This window comes from Myodes glareolus, chromosome 2 (assembly GCF_982192425.1).
Source record: "Myodes glareolus chromosome 2, mMyoGla1.1, whole genome shotgun sequence".
Classification (NCBI taxonomy): domain Eukaryota; kingdom Metazoa; phylum Chordata; class Mammalia; order Rodentia; family Cricetidae; genus Myodes; species Myodes glareolus.
This window is the reverse complement of record NC_142027.1, coordinates 39,291,634-39,316,077: the sequence shown is the minus strand read 5'-3', so window position 1 is coordinate 39,316,077 and position 24,444 is coordinate 39,291,634. Positions and strand designations below refer to the sequence as shown.

At 34.4% G+C, this 24,444-nt stretch overlaps 1 long non-coding RNA gene across 1 annotated transcript in view; it reads right to left on the bottom strand.

Moving 5' to 3' along the window:
• Positions 1–2,825: 2,825 nt before the first annotated feature.
• The window catches only part of LOC125392956 (uncharacterized), a 48,244-nt gene continuing 26,625 nt past the window's right edge, over positions 2,826–24,444 (bottom strand). Inside the window, exon 3 of the long non-coding RNA XR_007229654.3 lies at positions 2,826–2,924. This is a non-coding gene — a long non-coding RNA (uncharacterized LOC125392956). The remainder of the gene's footprint in view (positions 2,925–24,444) is intronic.

Sequence of the window (24,444 nt, the reverse complement as noted above, 5' to 3'; positions counted from 1 at the left end):
TGCAGTATCTCATCCCAGGGCTTGACTGAGGTCACTAAATCTGCTTCCGTCAGTTACTAGATGTAGATTCTATGATGACAGATAGGGTAGTCACTAATCTGATTAAAGGGGAAGGGCAGTTCAGGCATTGTGTCCAATGTAACTAGGTCTCTTATCTGTGGTCATCCTTGTGGACTCTTGAGAATTTCTCTAGCACCAGGTTTCTGCCTAACTCCACAATGACTCCCTCTATTAAGGTATCTCTTTCATTGCTCTCCCCCTCCATTACTCTCGGAATTGGGTCTTCTTGATCCAGCATGTTTCCATACCCCATCTCCTCCCTTCTATCCCATCCCCGTTTAACCAAGAGATCTTAACTATTTTCTCTTCCTTGGGCCCTCCATGTGTGTCCATCTTAGGGTCCCTCTTTTTTGCCTAGCTTCTCTGAGGTTTGGATTGTAGCCTTGTTATCCTTAGCTTTAAATCTAATGTCTTCTTATGAGAGTCTACATACCATGTTTGCCATTCTGAGTCTGGGTTACCTCAATCAGTGTGTGTTTGCATGTTTTTTTTTTCCTAGCTTCATACATTGGGCTTCAAATTTCAAGATGTCATTTTGTTCTCTGCTGGATAATACTCCATTGTGTAAACATTTCACCTTTTCTTTATTCATTCTTTGGTTAATGGGAATTCAGATTGTTTCCAGGTTCTGGCTATCATAAATAATGCTGCTATGAACATAGTTCAGCAAATGCCCTTGTGGTATGACTATTCATCCTTTGGATATATGTCCCAGTGTAGTATTTCTGGGTCTTGAGATAGATTGATTCCCAATTTTCTTCAAACCACCATGCTGATTTCCAAAGTGGCTAAACAGCCAAATCCTGTCAATGGTACCAGCTTCTGTCTTAGTTAGGATTTACATTGCTGTGAGGAGACACGATGACTACAGCAACTCTTATAAAGGAAAACCACTTAATTAGAGTGGCGTATATTTTCAGAGGTTTAATCCATTATCATGGTGTGACATGTTGGTGTGCAGGGTGACATGGTACTGGAGAAGTAGTCCAATGTTCTCCATCTTGGCTCACAGGCAACTAGAAGTGGTCTAGACCACTTTGCAGAATCTTGAGCATATATAGAATCTCAAACCCTGCCTGCACAGCAGTGACACACCTCTTCCAACAAGACTACACCTGCTCCAACAAGACAACACCTCCTATTAGTGACACTCCTTTCGGGAACATTTTCTTTCAAACCACCGCAATACCAACAGTATGTTCCTTGTTATTTATGGAACAAGGTAAAGTGGTTTTAAATGTTTAATACATCTTCACATATCAATATTTTAAAATTATTTATTCTATTTTTTGAGATTATATTATTCTTTTTTTTTTTAGTAAATTTTATTAAATTACAAAAGTTTCCATTTCCACCCCCCCTCCCAACACCCTCCCACTCCCCCCACTCCCCCTCCTCCTCCCCCTTCGTCCCCCAGGGCAGATTATTCTTATATCATTTAACCTTTCACATTCCTTATCGCAAAACCCTTTTTTACAAGTCATGATTTTTTCATTAATTATTATAACATAATAATCTTCTTTGCACACATTTTTGCTTCTAACTATACTCATAAATTATATATTTACTTAATATTAGTATAAATTTTACTTTATTATCTTGTAAAGATTGGGATTTAACCGTGAATCTTATACAAGCAAATTAAGCATTATACAATTAGATTTTCCCAGCTCCCAAGTGTTATTTTTAATCTGTGAAATATGAAAAACTATCTGTTTATAGCTTCTGTGGGTCATCCTCTTCGAAAACGCATTATGATACCATTAGTATATGCTTTCTTGTGCTTTTATAAAGTGCATTAAGGAGATTTTTATGTCCTGTTCATAGTTTATAAACCACTTCATCTTTGCAAATACAGTTTTATGTTAATGAGCATCTTGTTTGGAAACATTATTACTGCTTTATGCATAAAAGTCATGAATGATATTTTTAACTCTTATTATTTGAGGTAGGGTTTCTCAGGCAATACAGTATTTCAGAGGTTCAACAGACTTTTCTATCAATTTTCAGTGTGCGTTGTATCATTTTGGGGAGGTGACTTGAAGAGAATAATCATACTTTATTTATGTTTTCACTTTTTATTTATTCTTTGTGACTTTCCCATCATGTATCCTGATCCCATTCATCTGCCCATCCCCTCATATCTCTCCTCTGACCTTACATGCTAGTACAAGATAAAACAAAATCAATTCAAGAATAAAGAAAAAAGTAAAAAGGAAAAGGCATGTTATGGGAGCTGTAGAGTGACACAGTAAGTCACACAGTATGACTTTTAATCCATATCTCTTTACTTGCAAGTGTGCATTGGAAAGCAGCAATGGTCTTGTTTAAGGCCTCTGATTTCTTCTCTACTATAGATGCTGATGCTAGACCATCACTGGGACTTGAATATCTTGCTATGGTCCTGTTTCATGGAGATCCTGTAGCTTTGGATCTGCAGGACTGGCCCCTTCACTTGCCCTAGCAGATCCTAGATGGGGTGGATGTTCATGGTGAGAAAACTTAAAATCCTGTTACTGTACCTAGGTGGTAGCAGCATTGTTCAGCCCATCAGTTCTACCTGATCCTCCCCACCAGGTTGAATTTTCCATCAATGCCATGGCTAATTCAGGCGATGTAGCAAAGAGCAGCACAGGTCCTCCTGCTTTCATGAGTTCAGAGCCGACTCACCCACACCTACTTCACCAGGGCCATCATTAAAATGCCAACCGGGCAAAGTGTAGGGTCTGCACTTGCGAGTGTTACAGACCTTGAGGGGCATGGCCAGTTCTTCCACTCTCATGATCAAGGGGCCAGGTCTCCCTCCTGCTGCATTCTAATAGATGTCTTCTTAAGTGAGAGTTTGAATTTACCCACTTGATAACCTGCAAGAAATGATCAGACATGTTCTTCAGCATGTAGGAAGAGAGCAAGGGTGTAGATCTTGGGTCTGCAATGAAAGTTTCAGTACTGCTTCAGTATTACCATTTCTATGGAAGGGCATTTGAAGCCTGTCAAAGACAGGTTTCAGGAAGACTGTCTTCCAGTGGTCAGTCACATTTTAAACCACACACTGTAGCTTGAATGATATTTAGTGACTAAGTAGTCATGATAAATTCATTTAATATCTTCAACAAATAATGATTCAAAGACATAGAGAGATTTCATAGCTTTTTACATCACCAACTAATAAAGATTTACTTAACTTGTTTCAGGATTAATGGTAATCTCAAATTTATAATGATGTGACAATTTCACACCCTAATATCCACTGACCTAGCTTATGTATCAACACACAGGATAAAAGTCATTCCATTTTAAGGATATTTTGTTGTATGTTTTAAGATAGAGACATAAAACATGAAAAGTTATTTAAATACAAACTCACAAATCAACACATAAAATGGGAACATAGTAAAATTGAAAGAAAAAATTTAAAGCAGCCATCTCTTTCAGTTGTCCCTTAAATGGACATGAACTTCAAATGTTACAATTGCCTGATTGAGAATTTTAATTTTTATTTTCAATCAATCCCTAACTTTGAAACTATTTCTTAAAAATTATTATTGAAGATCAAAAGGGATTCTATAAAGCTTCATAATGTAATTTTGAAATCTTGATTTATAGATTTAGAAATATGAATTTTCATAAATGCTACAATAAAAACTTACAAATACATACTGAAAACTAAATTTCTCACAATATTAAAAGTGTAACACTTTGGATAAATCATGCTGCATGACTTCTAACAGCCTTACATGTTGTAAGATACATGAGGGTTTTTTTTTTATATAAACAGGTTAGTACCATGAAATTAGATATAACGATGTCACACCCTTTATCTAAGATGCACAACTTCCATCAAAGGAAGCTTAAAGAAAGTGATAAAAAATACTTTATTTTTTATTGAGAGTAATGCAAAATTAGATTAACATGTAGAAATCTTATATGCCTGTGGACTTATTAACATGATCCAATGATTTTAAAAGGAGTTTTCTTTTACTTTAATGCTGATTTCTAGTTTAACTGCAAATTATTTTACATGGATCTTCTTAAATATATTGACATGTTTTGAAAGATTGACTGAAACATGTTCTTAATAAATGGAATAATCTTTTTTCTTATTATATTATATTTGAAAATAAGACTTTTATACAAAAAATTCTGGTCGTGGTTTGGGACTAAGTGTTCCAAATCTCACACTCTCTATAAAACATCAGCAGTGTGTCTGGGTTAGCTTGCTTCTCCTGCATAAGAAGTTTTCTCTGACGATAACTGAATGGGATATTGCTTTTTGGATACAGCAAAATGTTGTTAGGAGTCATTTCATTGCTACATTCTTTGAACTCAGTGATTCTCAACCTGTGGGTTGTGACACCACTATGGGGAATGCCAAACAACCCTATCACAGGTGTCATATATCAGGTATCCTTCATATCAGATATTTACATTACAATCATAGCAGTAGAAAAATTACAACTATGAACTCGCAAAAAACAAACAAACAAAAAACTTTATGCTTGGTAGTCACCACAATGTGAGGAACTGTATTAAACGATCACTGCATGAGAAAGGTTGAGATTCAATGCTTTAGCTAAACAATAGATTTTGGTTTCTAATGAACATTTCTCTACACTTATAATAACAATGGAAGTTATCTTGTACTACCAGGTTTTAAAAAAAATCTGGAAACAATAAATAAATTTTTGTCAGAATTTTTGAATTTTAATTTAATTCAACTGTTTTCGAAGTCTCTAAGACCAACATAAGAGTGCAATGAATTCAAGACACAAGACCTTAAGTGCTTTCAGAAACAAGGATCACCCTGGATCATCTATTCCATGTTTTATTAAGATATATTCACAAAATTTGTAAGACTTTATTGCGTTTTAAAAATAAGGAATTATATGAGAAAGACATTGCCTTTTAAGATAAAAAATGTTCTGCGTTAAACCACCTGACATATAGCTATTACTGTTCAAATGTATTCTAGAGAACAGTCTTCTTATGTCATTCCCATAGTTTTACTTCTCTATAAGAAAGACTCATGTGTTCCCACACGCTTCAAGATTGGTAGTTTAACAATGATAAATGATACTATGAATCAGAAGCAGTTCTTGCTTCACACTTCAGCACTAGCAGCTTCAACTTACTTGCTTTACTAGTTTTTTTAAAAAAACACACTTTTGAGGACCCCATTTTGAGGTGCAAAAGATATAATCTTAGAAAAATTTAAATATTTGAATTCAAGTAAAGAAGAGATGAACTTCTATTAAAGATGGGAATTACGTAATGAGTAAATTAAAATTATTCTACCTTAAAATACAAATTTATAAAATAAAATATGCTTTCATCTATTGGATATATGTAACTCTATATGCATTTCTAAAGTTAATAAAATCATCAATCCCTGATTAGTTCTCTTATATTACTAAAAATGGTCAAACTAAGGTATCACATTGCATTGTTTAATATTGGAATTTTTCTAAAAATTAAAAATGTTGTCTTAAGAAGCATTTTTAAATGTTGAAAATCAGCAACTTTATAAATGTTGTGTCATTCTTTCCTAATGTTAAGGTTTTTCTCTATATTAGTTTGAATTGGCCCAGTTGAAAGAGAGAAATAAAATCTTATCTAAGTAAGGTCATTAAAAAGTATAAACAATCTAATTTACTCTAATATATTTCAACAAATTTTAGATATTTTAAACTCTATAAATTATTTTGTATATTTGTATTGTAATTGGAACTTTAAAAATAAATTTGGCAAAAGTAGTATAAATTTTGTGATAATAATCTTCAAGAGCACAAATTATTTTAAAGATAAATAAAATATAAGTTATAATTTATCATATGTTACATGTATAATGAAAATTATGGTGTTTATGAAAGAGATAAAAGCAATTTGAAGCTTTATATTATGTAAGGAAGACATGTAACATGGATTTTGTTTGTTTTCGTTGCTTTTTGGAGCTTCTTCTAGAATTCACTTCATACACCACCTGGCATCGAACCCAATGAGATCCTCCTGCCTTTGTCTCGTGAGTGCTGGGATTAAAGGCATGCATCATGACCTCCCTTATGTAACATGGTGCAACTTTTTGTGTCTTCTATCTAATCTGTTCCCATTACATTTTCTCAAATATTTTGAAAAATAAGTTTTGTATGTACTGTATTTATAGAATGAGAATACATGTGCAAACAGCATTTACTTTATTTTTCATTACAGTTGAACAGATTGTCTGTGAGGAACAAACATATCACATACATTTACCTCCAAAATCGATGTGACAATTGCTCTGTGGTAGATTATCCTTTTGCAATGATCAGAATTGTATTCAGATGAATAAATGATGTAGTTTTAATGAATATTATAATGGCTTAAAATAATATTTTAAACACATTCAATTTCCTAACTTATGACTAAATCATGAGCATCAATTAAAACTAAAATTCTAATACGAAACATCCCACAATGGTACTTTATATAATTAATGTTTAATATAATTGATGGTAGCACTTAGTATGAATAAATAAACAGAAACAGTTTATTTGATTGCAGCTTATAGTTATGGATTTTTTGATATATCTTCTTGATATTTGAAACCAATTTATGGTAAAGTATATAGTGAAAAAAAGTGAAAAACTATAGCTTTTTAAGCTATTACCATTCTGAGTTTGGGAAGCCATTACACTTATTTATTGTAGAGAAAAGATTACTGAATTCTCACAAAATTTGAATATTGCCCACATATATATCACAGAACAGCTAAAATTATGTTATTGTTTTAAAAAGTAAGTGAAATCATTTTGGAACCCATCCAAAGTATATCAACCTAAGTATAGCATTTCCAATCTACTATTTTAATTTTAAAATTTGCATAGCATAATTCTGATATAGAATTTAAGTGGAATAGAACTAAATTGATGAGCTTTTCTTCTACATCAGTCCCATATCCTTTTTCTTATTGTATATTCATATAATTTTATATCTTATTGTGTATATATATATATAATTTATTTATCAAAAATTGTATATTATAATATACTAATTACTTTAGCATGTTGATTTTTAAAGTTTTTTTTACACACACAAAAATAAAGATGCAGATTATCCCTAATACTTGTATACTAACACATGCTTAGCTGACTCCTTAATAAGAATTGTTGTCTAAGAACAGCCCATTTTAGCAATTGATGGAATCAAATTGACAACTTATTTTAACCAAAATTAATGCTTACACTTTGAACAAAATCATTGAACACAATAGATTGTCCTGTAACAAGTCCACATCAATATAGATACTTTTTGTGAAAAACACAAAAGCAATAAGTGATACAAAATTAGTCTTTTTAAAATTTTTATCAAAACATTGAACATTCACATGAGAATAAAAAAGCTGATTTTAAAATCTTAAAGCCTTGAAGGAAGTTGACACTGGAATCCCATAGAGTTAAATGTAAAATCAAAGCTATGAATGACTCTGAAATTAAGGAAAATCTAGATCCTTGAGTGAACTAAGGGAATGAATGAATGTAACGTGAAAGGTAACCACTAACCAGATCATTTTTGAGCTGTGTTCCATAAAAGTAAATCCCTTCTTTGTGATTAACAATATGAAGGGACTGGGAAAAGATAAATCACAGACTACAGAAAGATATTATAAAAGGAAATGTGATAAAGAACCATTGATAAAATATAAAAAGTGTTTAACATTCTGCTATATGAAAACTATTTTATGCATTTGTTTTTATGTATATATGATATATATGTATATGTGTGTATAATTATGAAAGAAGCAGGTTATCAACTTGAGAGTTAGAAAGATGTGGCTTGACTATCTTTCTTATTTTTATCATTTATTTTGAAATTATCATATTATTATATCATTCTTCCTATCTTTTTCTTTTTTTCTTTCATTGAAAAGAGATTGTTGTAAATAAAATAAATCCTGTTCTCAGTTTCTTTTCCCAACTCTTTTAGTACCTCTCTTCATCCCCTCCCCATAAGGACCGACACCCTATTTGTGTTTCTGTAATAAACAAACATAAATCTAATGGATAAGAATAAAACAAAGCAAAACAAAACACAAATAAAAAAGCAAAATTAATAAATATATGAAAATATAGAGATGCATAAATATACACCTTATACAGAAATCACAAAAAAAACTAAAACATAGAAGCCAATTGTAAATAAAAAGTAGTATTTTTAATTCAGCATTCCATCAGTCTTAGAATATAAAAATTTTATTAAAAAAATACAGTTTTCAAATATGTATTCAAAATAATAATAAGAAAATGAATGAAATACTTGATTTTCCCAAAGTTGAAACAAGTTTTCAAACATCTTAGAATGCATGATAATACATATTCTACATATTCATAAGAATTAAATTCTATATTACAACGAAAGGACCCAATTAAATTGTATTTATAACTGTATCTAGTATTTATTTTAACATAGTGATTGATGATAAAATGTAATTAGATATCTTCTTCTGGAAGACAACATAGAAGAATTGTTAATACTCAGGAGGGACTCACATTGGTGGTTGGGATATAAAATGGTACAGCAACTATGTAATATAATGTAAATCTCCTCAAAAAATTAAAATTAAGACTACTATCATGTCTACATGATTAAACAATTATTTTTTGAGTTATATATGTTCACATATATGTTTATATACATACACACATATTTACATATATATTTAAGAGTAATTGAATTGATATTTGAATGTATGTGTTTACTAAAAATAGACAAAAATCAGAATAAACTTACATCTTATCAAATTAAATCTTTTTGTATTGTAGCTTAAGACGAATAGTTTAAGCCTCATCATTACAATGTGAACAGACAAGTTTTATCCCAATGTATAACATTAACACAACACTGTTTCCTAAAGCTGATAAAGGCATGAAGATTGTAGAGGAGAGGTTACCTATTCATGCATTTTGAGTAAGTTTTAGTAATTTTCAGAAAAGGAAAATATATAAACTCAAAAATGTTGGAAGCCATGTGCAGTCTGTAAGCCTATGTAAACAAGGCCATCACATTTCCCTTTGGTAATGTAATTATCCCTGGAACTGGGTCCTGAGAAATCAGGGTCCAGCACCTTGGGCAAAAGTCACTTAAAGAATCTTACTGGAAACTTCAGTGCTCTCCAGGGAGGGTTTTGTTTGGTACTAACTCTTCAGTAACAGATAAGTGGATTGCTACAAGAGTAGTAGTATATTGATAAGTATTATCATTATTGATAAAATATTAAAATGAGTTTTTGATAATTGAGAAGATGTAATGACTAGAATGGTAGTTTTACATCCAAGTATTTCAATTACATATTATATGCTTATTTTCTAAAATAATCACATTACTTTAATTAGTTGTATATTTTGTGGCAAATATATTTTAGCATAGATATTCATGTTTTATATATGTATATACATACAAAGAAGGTGGTAGCTTCTCCTAAAATATAAACAAAGTTCATTTTCAACTATGAAATGATCAAGATTTTTTAATATACCTAAGATTTTTTTAATATTTACTTCTTTCAGAATTATGAGACAATTTCTTTATAACTAATTCTGTTTTCCATTGCTAAGTTAAAACACTGTTGTCTATAAATCCTGAATAAAAATCTTAGTAAGTTTTTCAAAATTTTTAAAATGATTTTCTTTAAAATTATATTTTTTTACATTTTTAACGTTAAAATTTATCTTAAAATATTATATGTATGTATGTATGTATGTATAACATATATGAGATTCCTGGTACATGTTAAAATAAAGAGATTTCTTCAACATCTTAATGACTAGTAATTACTAATTATGAATGAACATTATTGGTGCTTTTCTGTTAGGATGCGAATAAATTATAAAATAGTTAAAACTGAAATATTATCAAGAAAATAAAGAACTTTTAAAATTTATGCAAATTGAATACTTTGCATGTTTACTTTAAATAAATGCACATGTTTCGATGTGTGTGTGTGCGTGTGCATTTGTGTGTGAATATCACATAAACCAGATAAAATATCTTTGAGTTCAAGAAATCAATGAAGAGAAAATTAAAGAGAACATATTATTAATGAGGTTTCAATTAGTTAATAAACAATAACACGATGAAAGTGATCTGACTAGAGAAATGGGAAAGGGGCCATTAAGAAGGAGGAAGGTAGCAAAAAAAGAAAAAGTAAGGAGATAGCTACAATAACAGTAAAGATAACTGAAAAAGCCACACGGAGACATACTATTAATTATTTATCTAAAAAGCACAATTCATGTAATTCTATGAACTTTTCTTAGTTATGCTAACATTGTTACCACCCAGAGACAAAGACCATGTAACGATAATAATACCAGACAATTGTCCTGTTTAGAGTTGTTGGCCAGGGCTCTCAAAACAACTTCTGAGACATGTGTCCTATTGCCTTTATCCTTGGTTTTCCCTCAAAGATAGAAGATAAGTCCCTATTGCTGTAGACACCATTCACTTGAGTAACCTGACCCAGAGTCTCATGAGCTGAAATTGAACTGAATGGTTCCCCTAGAGGACTAGCTTTTATGGTTAGAAAGCACCATACAAGATTTCAAAGAAAGAGGGGCTGGAGAGATGGCTCAGTAGTTAAGAGCATTGCCTACTCTTCCAAAGGTCCTGAGTTCAATTCCCGGCAACCACATGGTGGCTCACAATCATCTGTAATGAGGTCTGGTGCCCTCTTCTGGCCTGCAGACATACACAGACAGAATATTGTATACATAATAAATAACTATTTAAAAAAAAAGATTTAAAAGGAAGGAGGCATGTAGTGATATTTTATTTGTATTTTAAGAAATAAAGCTTGCCTTAAGGTCAGAAAAGCAAATCAGCCAGCCACTGGCTCTTACCTCAGTCCAAAACGGCGATCTTGTGTCCAGGAATCACAGAGTGAGACTATGAGTGAGAACTGTGTCCTCCCTTCCTATATAACTCCTCTCTAGTGCTGCTATTAAAGGCGTGCACCACTACCACAAGGTTTATATGGAAAACTAGCGTGGCTACTGTATTAAAGGTGTGTGTCACCATTGCCTGACCTGTAAGACTGATCAGTGTAACTGTTTTACTCTCTCAACTTCAGGCAGGCTTTATTTATTAAACTACAAATGAAATACCACTACACTCCTATACATAATGCTCAGGGGCATTACAGAAACAGGTTGGAAAAAATTGTAAAAGCCAGAGGATAAAGACATTTGGTGTGAGATTTGTTTCCCTAGACATAGCAAAAGCTACATTTACAGAGACACGCCAGCATGACTCCACAGATGGAAGCTGAATAATGGCAGCACAAATGAACATGACGAAGGAGATGGGGTTGGGGAGTCACCAGACCTTAATCCTACACAGAGAACTGAAAGCTGGAAGCAGAAGGGGTGGGCGTTGACAGGGAAACATACATCAACAGGGTTTTCATTGCCAAATGATCAACTCTAAAAGCATACATACAAGTAACATATATTGTACATAACAACAGGTTGCATTTATTTATATATGTGTATATACTTTTTACATATATGCAAATAATAAGTAATAATAAGGAAAAAAGTGGCCATAAAATTGAAGAAAGTAGGAAGGAGCACATGGGAGGTTTTGAAGGGAAGAAAGGAAAGAGAGAAATTTTGTAATTATATTATAATGTCAAATAAATAAGGAGAATCTTGTTTTAGAAATGGATGTGGAAACATTTCAACACTTTGTTACATTTTAGACTGTTCTGTTTATATTATAGATATTTACGTTTTTATTATTTTAGTTTTGTGAGTGAGATTTCCTTTCTTTTCCATAGTGACACTCTCTGTGATAGTCCTTTATATTTTTTGACACTGGATAAAAAATTTTTATCATTAATTTTTTTTCCAGCCAAAACACATTTCACTTCCCTTCTCTCCTTCCAGTATTTCCTCCCAGTTTTCCCTCTTTCCCATCCCCGTTTTTAAATTACAATAAGATTAAATGTGATTTTGAGCATTATTGCCATGGTTATCCCATACTGCATGATGGGACACCTTTTAGAACTTAAGCAAACAATTTCAGTTCAGAAAGATGAAAATATTTGACAGCTTCCATGTCATTATTCACAATACCCTCCATGTTTTATATTCATATGAAATCATTATTGGACAGCATTCTTCTCTTTTAAAATGATTTGTTATCTGGAGACAATTACAAAGCATGTTACATAATAAGGAACTGTTAATCTCTTCTCATGCACATTTTAAAAATGTTTATATGTACTTATTAAAATAATTTTGTAAACTATTCAAATATGATTCAAATCATCAATGTAGAAATTTGAAGTAATAAAATTCTTTGAGCTCAAGAAGAGAAAGAAAATGTTTGAGTACAACTTTTTTCTGCCACTGTTAAACACACTTAAATTTGTTTCTCAGTGACTGATAACTATAATGAGGAGAAAGGATGGGTTAGAACGCCTGTGGCCAGACTTTCTGATTTGAGATGTTCTCTAATATCCATTTTTATTCATCAATAAATAAAAACACTCCAGAAAATGTTTTATGTTTATCTATAATAATTTTATTTAAAAGAAAAACAGTTATTCTTATAATTTTATGAAACAGTAATAATAAAGGATCAAGTGTTGATGACACCTTCTGTGATATATCTATTATATTTTTTTCTAAAATTATATAGCAGGAATAAGAAATCAATTTCGGAATTAAAATAATAATAATAAAATTAATTGTAGTAGGTCCCATTTATTTATTGTTTCTCTTATTGTCTGCGCTCCTGGGGTTCTGCTTAGGAAGTGGTCTCCTGTGCCTATATCTTGTAGACTACTTCCCACTTTCTCTTCTATCAGGTTCAAAGTGGACGGATTAATGTTGATGTCTTTAATCCATTTGGACCTGAGTTTTGTGCATGGTGATAGATAGGGATCTATTTTCATTCTTCTACAGGTTGACATCCAGTTATGCCAGCACCATTTGTTAAAGATGCTATCCTCCTTTCATTGTATAGCTTTAGCTCCCTTGTCAAAAATCAGGTGTTCATAAGTTTGTGGGTTAGTACCCGGGTCTTCTATTCGATTCCATAGGTCGACTTCTCTGTTCTTATGCCAATACCAAGCTGTTTTCAATTCTCTCACTCTGTAATAAGAGTTTGAAGTCAGGGATGGTAATGCCTCCAGAAGTTCCTTTATTGTATATGATTGTTTTGGCTATCCTGGGTTTTTGTTTTTCCATATAAACTTGATTATTGTTCTCTCAAGGTCTGTGAAGAAGTTTGATGGAATTTTGATGGGAATTGCATTGAATCTATAGATTGCTTTTGGTAGAATTGCCATTTTTACTATGTTGATTCTCCCAATTCAAGAGCAGGGAAGGTCTTTGCATTTTCTGGTATCCTCCTCAATTTCTTTCTTCAAGGACTTAAAGTTCTTGTCAAATAGGTCTTTCACTTCCTTGGTTAGAGTTACCCCAAGATATACTGAGAAGCTTCTGTAAAGCAAAGGACACTGTCAGTAAGACAAAAAGGCTACCTTCTGACTGGGAGAAGATCTTCACAAACCCCTCATCAGACAAAGGTCTGATCTCCAAAATATACAAAGAACTCAAGAAACTAGACACTAAAACTCTAATTAACCCAATTAAAAACCGGGGTACTGAACTGAACAGAGAATTCACAACATGAACTTCGAATGGCTAAAAAGCACTTAAGGTCATGCTCAACCTCCTTAGCAATCAGGGAAATGCAAATCAAAACAACTTTGAGATATCATCTTACACCTGTCAGAATAGCCAAACTCAAAAACAGCAATGATAGCCTATGCTGGAGAGGATGTGGAATGAGGGGAACACTCATCCATTGTTGGTAGAAATGCAAACTTGTGCAGCCACTGTGGAAATCAGTGTGGTGGTTTCTCAGGAAACTGGGAGTCAACCTCCCTCAGGACCTAGCAATTCCACTCTTGGGAATATACCCAAGAGATGCCCTAACATACTACAAAAGCATTTGTTCAACTATGTTCATAGCAGCACTATTTGTAATAGCCAGAAACTGGAAACAACCTAGGTGCCCCTCAATAGAAGAATGGTTAAAAAAGGTGTGGAACATATACACATTAGAGTTTTACTCAGTGGTTAAAAAACAATGACATCTTGAATTTTGCATGCAAATGGATGGACATAGAAAACGCTTTACTGAGTGAGGTAAGTCAGACCCAAAAAGAGGAATATGGTATGTATTCACTCATAAGTGGACTCTAACCATAATTAAAGGTCTTTGAGCCTATTATTCATGATCCTAGAGAAGCTAAATAAGAAGGTGAACCTGATGAAAAGCATGTAGCTATCATCCTGGAGATTGGAAATAGACAAGAGACCCAGGTAAACTCGGGTGCATGGGGGGGGGGTGGGGGGGCTGTTGGAAGGGGAGAGGATTAGAGAGAAGGGAGTAGGGGAGCAATGGGGAAAGATCAGGGGACTGGGATGGGGGGGAGGGAGGAAGGATGGATATGGGATCAGGGAAGAATATACCTCAACTAAGGGAGTCATTTTAGGGTTTACAAGAGACTTGATTATAAAGGGGATCCCAGGTCCAAGGAGAGATCCCCAGATTGTTCTCTGGACAGAGGAGAGGGTACCTGAACCAACCTTGGCCCACAACCATACTGATGAATATTTTGCATATCACCATAGAACCCTCATCTGGCGATGGATGGAGATGGAGGCGGAGACCCATGTTGGAACACTGGACCTAGCTCCCTAGGTCCAAATAAGAGGCAGAAAGAAAGAGAATGTGAGCAAAGAAGGCAAGAGCAGAGGAAAGCTTCATCCGACGTTGTATGGCGATACAGACGGAGACCCATATTGGAGCACCAGACTGAGCCCTCCACGGTCCAAATGAGGAGCAGAAGGATGAAGAAAATGCAAAAAGAAATCAGGACTGCGAGGGATGCGAGCACCCACTGATACAAGGGGACTGATATAATGAGAGTTCACCAAGGCCAGTTGGTCTGGGACTGAACGAGGACGTGATCCAACCAGATTCTCTGAATGTGGCTGGCCCGGAGCCTTTCTGAAAAGCCATTGACAATGACACTGGGACTTGCTTCCTCTGCATATACTGGATTTTGGCGATCCAGTCTGTTTGGATTCTCACCTTCCCTGGTCCTGGAGGGAGGGGGGAGAAACTTGAACTTCCCACAGGGCAGGAAACCCTGACTGCTCTTAGGGATGGAGAAGGAGAAGGAGAGGGAGTGGGGGAGTGGGAGGGTGTTGGGAGGAGGGGCGGAAATGGAAACTTTTATAATTTAATAAAATTAAAAAAAAAACTCGAAAAAAAATTCATTGCAGTGTAAATTCAAAAATGCAAGTGCCCCTTTTATTAACTTAAAAATTAAAATCAGATAATATTTCCTTGAAAGTAGCTTAAATTATGACTGTTTACTATTTGGGGAGGTTAGGGAAGTTTAGACAAAGGGTCTCATTTAAACCTGACTGGTCTCAAGTTTGCTAGGTCACTGATAAAATTCTTTAATTTAGCATTCATCTGCCACTACCTCCCTTTGATAATAGATGTGCTCCATCATGTCTTGATCTTGAATTTTTTTCTATTTATAGTCAGTATTTTGTATGTATACTGAAACATGTTGCTCAACACAACTATAAACTCTTGTGAAGAAAAGTTTTGTAAAAATGATGCAAATGTCTCCATTGCGATCAAAGAATTGTTCCATAATTGTTAACGTGTGTTTGTGTACAACATGTGTGCTTGCTCCTCACAGAGGCCAAAGGCAGAAGAGGGCTTTGAATCCCCTTGAACAAGAGTTACAAATTTGTTTAAGCTGTCACATGGGCTCTAGCTGTTGAACTTGGGTCAGAGCAAGTGTAGATTGCTGCTGAACCATCTCGAACTTTTAAAATTTCTTTTTTTGGTCGAAAGAGTAATGATTTTAGGGAAAAAAATATTCTAAAGCCATTTTACTGTTAACATTCTTACATGATGGATTTGTCTGTGGCCTATAAAAGAAGTAAACATATAAAAAATTCAAAATACTTCATTTATATAAAATCATTTAAATAAAACTCAGGATTTGATTTTTAAAATGTTTTCTGAGACATGAAACGTGATGGACTGATAGATGTCATGGTAAACAAATCAGTCTCATATGTCATTCTAATAATAGATGTGTAGAAAACTATTAGTTTCTTTTAAATGATTATTTTTCAATTTAATTTATATGTGTGTGCTGTGTGAGTATGTGTGTATGTATGTGTGTGCAAATTTGTGGGTTTTAACATATACCACATGTGTGTGGTTGGTGCAGGAGAATTGTCTGTATTCTGTCAATCATGTTTTAAGTAAATGCTGATTGGCCAGGAAGGAAATATAGGTGGAAAAACAAGACAGGAAGTAGAAATGATGCAATGAGAACAGGAGAATTCTGGGAAGGAGGAAGCTGAATCCTCCCTCTCCTGCTCAGAGCACCATAGCAGCAGGATATGATCTGCCCCACTGAAAAAGGTACTGAGTCACATGGCTAACATAGATCAGAAAAATGGGTTAATCAAGATGTGAGAGTTAGCCAGTGAGAGACTAAAGCTAATGGGCCAATCAGCTTATCACTTATGGAGACCTCTGTGTGATTTTTCTTTGGGGCTAAACATCTGTGGGAACCGGACAGGACAGAAAACACAAACTAGCAGGACCTCATGTTACATGTGGTGCCCATGGAGGTAGATATAGGGCTCTAGGTATCATGAAGTTGTACTTAGAAACTGTTGTAAGGCAATGACGTGGGTTGTGGAATGGTGTTTTAAGCTGAATCTACGTTTTCATAATATTAAGAGGCATTCTAAATTCTTTAGCCCACTTAGTAGCTTCTTAAGAAGGGATTTAGAATTTACTTAATGCCTAGTGTTACTTGTCTATTTTTTGAGAGGTATTGTTGTGGGGAAAGTCCTCACTGATAATCTGGATACATCTTTATACTGAGAGAAATGCTATTATGCTTCTGTTATTAAATAAGCACAATACAAAACAGTAACATAACGTTATACATGGATCAAATAAATTAACTATATGCATTATTTTCTGCAAATAAATCCATAAATATTTTCTTCATAAAGGAGAAATAATTTGCCAAATATAAAATTAGGCAACACCTAAACCAAATATTGAATGTTACAAATATTAGATAATTTAAATTACAGTCAGTATATTTAAACTCATTTTTTACTAACCCCTTTAAACATCGTTTTTATATGATTATTTCACCTAACACTTGCATGTAAAATAGCTGTGACTATTCTGTCAATATTGGTTGAAAGTATGAGACTTGTGACCTTGAAAATCGCTAATTATTCAATTGACTTCACTAAGCTTCAGTGTTATTGAAATCACATAGTTCCCTTTATAGGTGACCAGATAATTGAATGTTTATTTTATTATATCAAGTTGAAAAATGTTAAATGATAAGCCATGAACTTTTTGAATCAATACAGTGCACAACTTAATTATCAGTAGTAAGAACCTTCAAAATCTATTCTTGAGTTTTTTCTTGTGGCCATTGCTATAAGTGAGGCAATACATAAGAGAAGAAGGAGGAGGAGGAGGAGGAAGAGAAAAGAAGACGAAGGAGGAGGAGGAGAAGGAGAAGAAGAAAAAGGAATAATTGGAGGTTGACAAGTAGAAGAATGCAAAAAGTTCCATATCTATCCGCATGCACAAAACTTAAGTCTAAGTGGATCAAAGACCTCAACATAAATGAGGTACACTGAACCTGATAGAAGAGAAATTGAGAAGTAGCCTTAAACACATGTGCACAGGAGACCACTTCCTAAATAAAACACCAGTAGCACAGACTCTCAGAGCAGCAATCAATAAATGGGACCTCCTGAAACTTAGAAGCTTCTGTTAGGCAAAGGATATGGTTAATAAAACAAATTGACAGCATGCAGAATGAGCAAAGATCTTCACCAACCCTACAACAACTGACCAAGGTCTGATCTCCACTATACATATATATATATGTATATATATATGTATATATATATATATATATATATATATAGAAACTAGATACCAAAATACCAAATAATTCAATTGAACAATAGGTTACAAATTTAAACTTAATTCTCAGGAGAAGAAACCCAAATGGCCAGAAGATATTTAAGGAATTGCTCAAAATCCTTACCATTCGGGGAAATGCAAATCAAAACACCTCTGAGTTTCCATCTTACATCCATAACAATGGCCCAGGTCAAAACCACTAATGACAACTTATGCTGTAGAAGATGTGGGGTTAAAGGGTATCCTCCTCCTTTGCTTGTGGGAGTTTCCAAACTTGCACAACTGCTTTAAAAATCAGCATGACAATTTCTCAGTAAATTGGGAATCAATCTTTGTCAAGGCCCAGCAATACCATTTTGGGGCATATACCCAAATAATGCACAATCATACGAAGAGAAAGGGAGGATCATATGAACAAGGTGGGGTTAAGAACTTGATGGGGAAACCATAGAAAGCTGCCTCAATATTATGGAAGCTCATGGACTATGGACTTACAGCTGAGAAACCTGTAGGGTACCAAGCTAGACCCTATGAATGTGGGTGACAGTTATGTGACTTGATCTGTTGGTGGGAGGGGAGGCATTGGCACAAGGATCTATCCCAGATGCATGAACTGGTTTTTGGAGCTCATTCCCTTTGGTGAAGTATCTAGCTCAGCTTTGTCACTGGAAGGAAGGGCCTCAAGTTTACCAACCTTGTTGATTCCCCAAGGAAAGCCTTACTCCCTCTGAGGAGTGGATATTTGATGGGAAGTGGGGAGGTGAGGGTGGGATAAGGGGAGAGAGGAGGAACAGGAGTTGTTATGTAAAATGAAAAATATTTTTAAATAAAAATATGAAAAAGGAAAATAGATAATAGTTGTTGAATACAGAAGAATTAAATGTTTTATATTTCACACATAGTCTATTGGATATTTTGAAGGAGAACTCTTAACTGTTACTGTCCACATTTAGAAAAAATAGCTTTATTTCATAACTCAAATTAAAAATATTGTGCAAAATTTGACATAATGCTTATTTTATTCTATTTAAGATACAAAAATTGAAAGGAATGTTTTCGGTATTACCAGCTTGCATATGTACATTAGTGTTACTCACAGAATAGACATTTTTTTGCCCCCAATATAATATTCTTATTAATTCTTTGGGAGTTTCATACAATCCATCTCATAACAATTGCTTTCTCCTCTTCCCAGGACCACCCTTTTACCCTGGAGTCCCATCAACTCAAGAAAATAATATATCACATCCTATTTGTGTTGCCTTTTTACTCGTCGGAGCATGGTGGAACTCCTAATAATCATTTCCTTAAAGAAACTGAGCTCTTTCAGACCTTTCCCTATGCCAAGAGATGCCATAAACTGTAAAGAGTTACACGTTAGTACCTTTATTGCATTTTTTTAAGGACTCTCTTCAATAACTTCATGTCTGAATTGTTCCTTTTTTGGGGAGGGTGGTATCTAATTCTCAGTTATGAGCCTGCAGTCAACAATGCCACTTCAAAAGGATTATGTCCTCCTATAATATCCCAAGGTAGAATGGTCCACAGATATCATCATGTCTTCCGGAAGAAGCATGATCAAGGACATGAACATGGTTTAGTAACAGCCTTGATCTTGGACATATGCATATCAGTTTCTAATACCACTGAATGTTAAAGAAAATGATAACTATACATGATAATACTATATATATATATATATATAACTCTATATGATACTACAATTATAAGATAATATAATATCCCAAGGTAGAATGGTCCACAGATATTATCATGTCTTCCAGAAGCAGCATGATCAAGGACATGAACATGGTTTAGTAACAACCTTGATCATGGACATATACATATCAGTTTTTAATAATAACTCTATATGATACTACAATTATATGATAATTATAATTGATGAATGGTAGTAATATATTGAAAATGATACTATAATAAAATTAAATTAGACTATTTGTGTAATATTCTTATATTTTTATGTTTATCTAAAAGATCCACCTTTAAACTTGTAAAGGTAGTTTTTTGGTAAGTTTTCTTTGTTGGTCAATAGTCACCAAAATCTAATGTTAGTTCATATTGCCTCTCCCTGCCTCCCATACACAGTAGGTAGCAGTGATAGTGTCCTCTCAACCCATACATCATACAATGATGTATGATCAGCATACATCATTGGAGCTACTATGATTCTGGACTTCACATTTTCTGCACTGATTGTTTCATTTTATAGAACCATAGAGTTAATGGTGTTTTGTGATAGATTTGTGGTACTTAGAATAATGGCTTCTATCAGAATGATATTGGAGCACCTATCAGTACTTTTAATATTTTACAAGTAAATGACAATCCACTAAATGGCCATATATACCACACTTTAAAATGAGGTCTCCATTTAAGCAATTGGTCTCCATGAAGGTATTGAGTTAAAGGAATAAAAAACTCCATAGTAGTGGGCCATAAGATCTCCCCAGCGCACCTGCCTAGCGTGCTGGGCCTGGGCTGTGGGCACAACACGGCAGAGGCAGATTCTGTGTTTTGACAGCCTGCCTAAGGACAGCCCTGTGGCAGCTCAGCCACATTCCTGGCCAGCAAGAGGCAGTGATCTTCTAACAGACATCCATTAGAGGAGGGGTGAGTGTGCTCCTGGCCCAAGGCACAAGCCTGGCAAGGAGGAATTCAGACTTTCCCCGACTCCCTTGACTTCCTGGTCACCCTGCAGTGGTAGCTCCACCCTGCTGAGCTCTCCTGACTCCCATTCCACAAAAGTTTGAAGAAATGAGTAAAGAAATGGATGAGAAGTATAACAAAAAGTTTGAAGAAATGAGTAAATCCATGAATGATATCCTGGGAAACCAAGAAAAAACAATCAAACAGGTAAAGGAAACAGTTCAAAAATTGAAAACTGAAATGGAGGCAATGAAGAAAACACAAACCAAAAACTGGCTGGATATGGAAAACCTAGGTAAACGAACAGAGACTACAGAATCAAGCATAACCAATAGGATACAAAAGAAGGAAGAACGAATCACAGATTCTGAATATACCATAGAGAAAATAAATGCTCTGATCAAAGAAAAAAGCAAATCCAACAAATTCTCATCACAAAACATTCAAGAAATCTGGGACACAATAAAAAACCAAATCTAAGAATAATAGGGATTGAAGAAAGAGAACTGCAGATCAAAAGCCCAGAAAATATATTCAACAAAATTATAGAAGAAAACTTTCTCAACCTAAAGAACTATATCCCTATGAAGGTTCAAGAAGCATACAGAACACCGAATAGACTTGATCAAAAAAAAAATCCCCTCGCCATATAATAATCAAAACATAAAACATACAGATTAAAGAAAGAATATTAAGAGCTGCAAAGAAAAAAAGTCAAGTAATTTATAAATGTAAACCTATCAGACTTACACCAGACTTCTCTATGGAAACCATGAAAGCCAGAAGGTCCTGGATAGAGGTACTGCAGAAACTAAGAGACCATGGATGCAAGCCAAGACTACTATACCCAGCCAAGCTATCATCATCCACTATCAATGGAGAAAACAAAATATTCCAGGATAAAAGCAAATTTAAACAATTCGTAGCCACAAATCCAGCCTTACAGAAAGTAATAGAAGGAAAAATCGCAACCCAAGGAATCCAACATTGCCAACACTGCATACAATAACTCAGACATCTACCGACCCTTCACAAGCTCAACTCAAAGAAGGGACACATACAAACTCTATTAAACAAACAAACAAAAAATAAAAATAAGCGGAGTCAACAACCACTGGTTATTAATATCACTTAATATTAATGGATTCGATTCACTTATAAAAGGGCACAGACTAAGAGATTGGATACGAAAACAGGATCCAACATTCTGCTGTTTACAAGAAACTCACCTCTACAACAAAGACAGACATCTACTCAGAGTAAAGGGTTGGGAAAACGTTTATCAAGCAAACGGACTTAAGAAACAAGTGGGTGTGGCCATTCTATTTTACAAAAAAAATTAACTTCAAACTAAAATCAATCAGAAGAGATGGAGATGGACATTTTATACTCATAACAGGAATAATTCATCAGGAGGAAGTCTCAATCCTGAATATCTATGCCCCTAATATAAAGCCACCCACTTATGTAAAAGAAACTCTTCTAGAACTCAAGGCAGTCATCAAACCACAGACACTAATAGTAGGAGACTTCAACACTCCTCTCTCACCAATGGACAGTTCAATCAGACAGAAACCTAACAGAGAAATAAGAGAATTATTGGAGGTATTGAATCAAATGGACTTAACAGACAGCTATAGAACATTCCACCCAAATAGGAAAGAATATACCTTCTTCTCTGCAGCTCATGGAACCTTCTCGAAAATTGACCACATACTCGGTAACAAAGCAAACTTCCACAGGTACAAAAAAAATATTAGTAACCACCTGTGTCTTGTCAGACCACCATGGATTAAAGTTAGAATTCAACAACAGTGCTACCCCCAGGAAGCCAACAAACTCATGGAAGTTGAACAGTCAACTACTAAATCACCCCTCGGTCAAGGAAGAAATAAAGAAAGAAATTAAAGTCTTCCTTGAATTTAATGAAAATAAAGACACATCATACTCAAGCCTATGGGACACTATGAAAGCAGTGCTAAGAGGAAAGTTCATAGCACTTAGTGCCCAATTAAAGAAAATGGAGAAAGCACACATTGGAGACTTAACAGCATACTTGAAAGCTCTAGAAGAAAATGAAGCTGATTCACCCAGGAGGTCTAGAAGACTGGAAATAATCAAACTGAGGGCTGAAATCAACAAAATAGAAACACAGAAAACAATCCAAAGAATCAATGAAACAAAAAGCTGGTTCTTGGAGAAAAATCAACAAGATTGACAAACCCCTATCCAAACTAATCAAACCACAGGGAGAGACCATGCAAATTAATAAGATCAGAAATGAAAAGGGGGACATAACCACAGACACAGAGAAAATTCAGAGAATCATTATATCTTACTAAAAAAGCCTGTATGCCACAAAATTGGAAAATGTAAAAGAAATGGATATTTTTTTGGATAAGTACCATATACCAAAGTTGAGCCAAGACCAGGTGATCAACCTAAATATACCTGTCAGTCATGAAGAATTAGAAGCTGTTATCAAAAATCTCCCTACCAATAAAAGCCCAGGACCAGATGATTTCAATGCAGAATTCTACCAGAACTTCCAGGAGGAGCTAATACCTACACTCCTTCATGTATTTCACAATATAGAAACAGAAGAATCACTGCCAAACTCTTGTTATGAAGCTACAGTTCCCCTGATACCAAAACCACACAAAGACACAACCAAGAAAGAGAATTACAGGCCAATCTCACTCATTGACACAAAAATTCTCAATAAAATACTGGCAAACCGAATCCAAGAACACATTAGAAAAATTATCCATTATGATCAAGTGGGCTTCATCCCAGAGATGCAGGGCTGGATCAACATACGAAAATCTATCAATGTAATCCATCATATAAATAAACTGAAAGAAAAAACCATATGATCATTTCATTTGATGCTGAAAAAGCATTTGACAAAATTCAACACCCCTTTGTGATAAAGGTGTTGGAGAGATTGGGGATACGAGGATCATACCTAACTATAATAAAAGCAATATATAGCAAGCCGACAGCTAACATCAAATTGAATGGAGAGAAACTCAAAGCCATTCCACTAAAATCAGGAACACAACAAGGCTGTCCACTCTCTCCATACCTCTTCAATGTAGTGCTTGAAGTTCTAGCAATAGCAATAAGACAACATAAGGAGATCAAGGGGATTCGAATTGGAAAGGATGAAGTTAAACTTTTGTTATTTGCAGACGATACGATAGTGTACATAAGCGACCCCAAAAACTCTACCAAAGAACTCCTACAGTTGATAAACACCTTTAGTAATGTGGCAGGATACAAGATCAACTCCAAAAAATTGGTTGCCCTCCTATATGCAAAGGATAAAGAAACAGAGAGGGAAATCAGAGAAACATCACCTTTCATGATAGCCACAAATAGCATAAAATATCTTGGGGTAACTCTAACCAAGGAAGTGAAAGACCTATTTGATAAAACTTTAAGTCCTTGAAGAAAGAAATTGAGGAGGATACCAGAAAATGGAAAGACCTCCCCTCCTCTTTAATTGGGAGAATCAACATAGTAAAAATGGCAATTCTACCAAAAGCAATCTATAGATTCAATGCAATCCCCATCAAAATCCCATCAAACTTCTTCACAGACCTTGAGAGAACAATAATCAAGTTTATATGGAAAAACAAAAACCCAGGATAG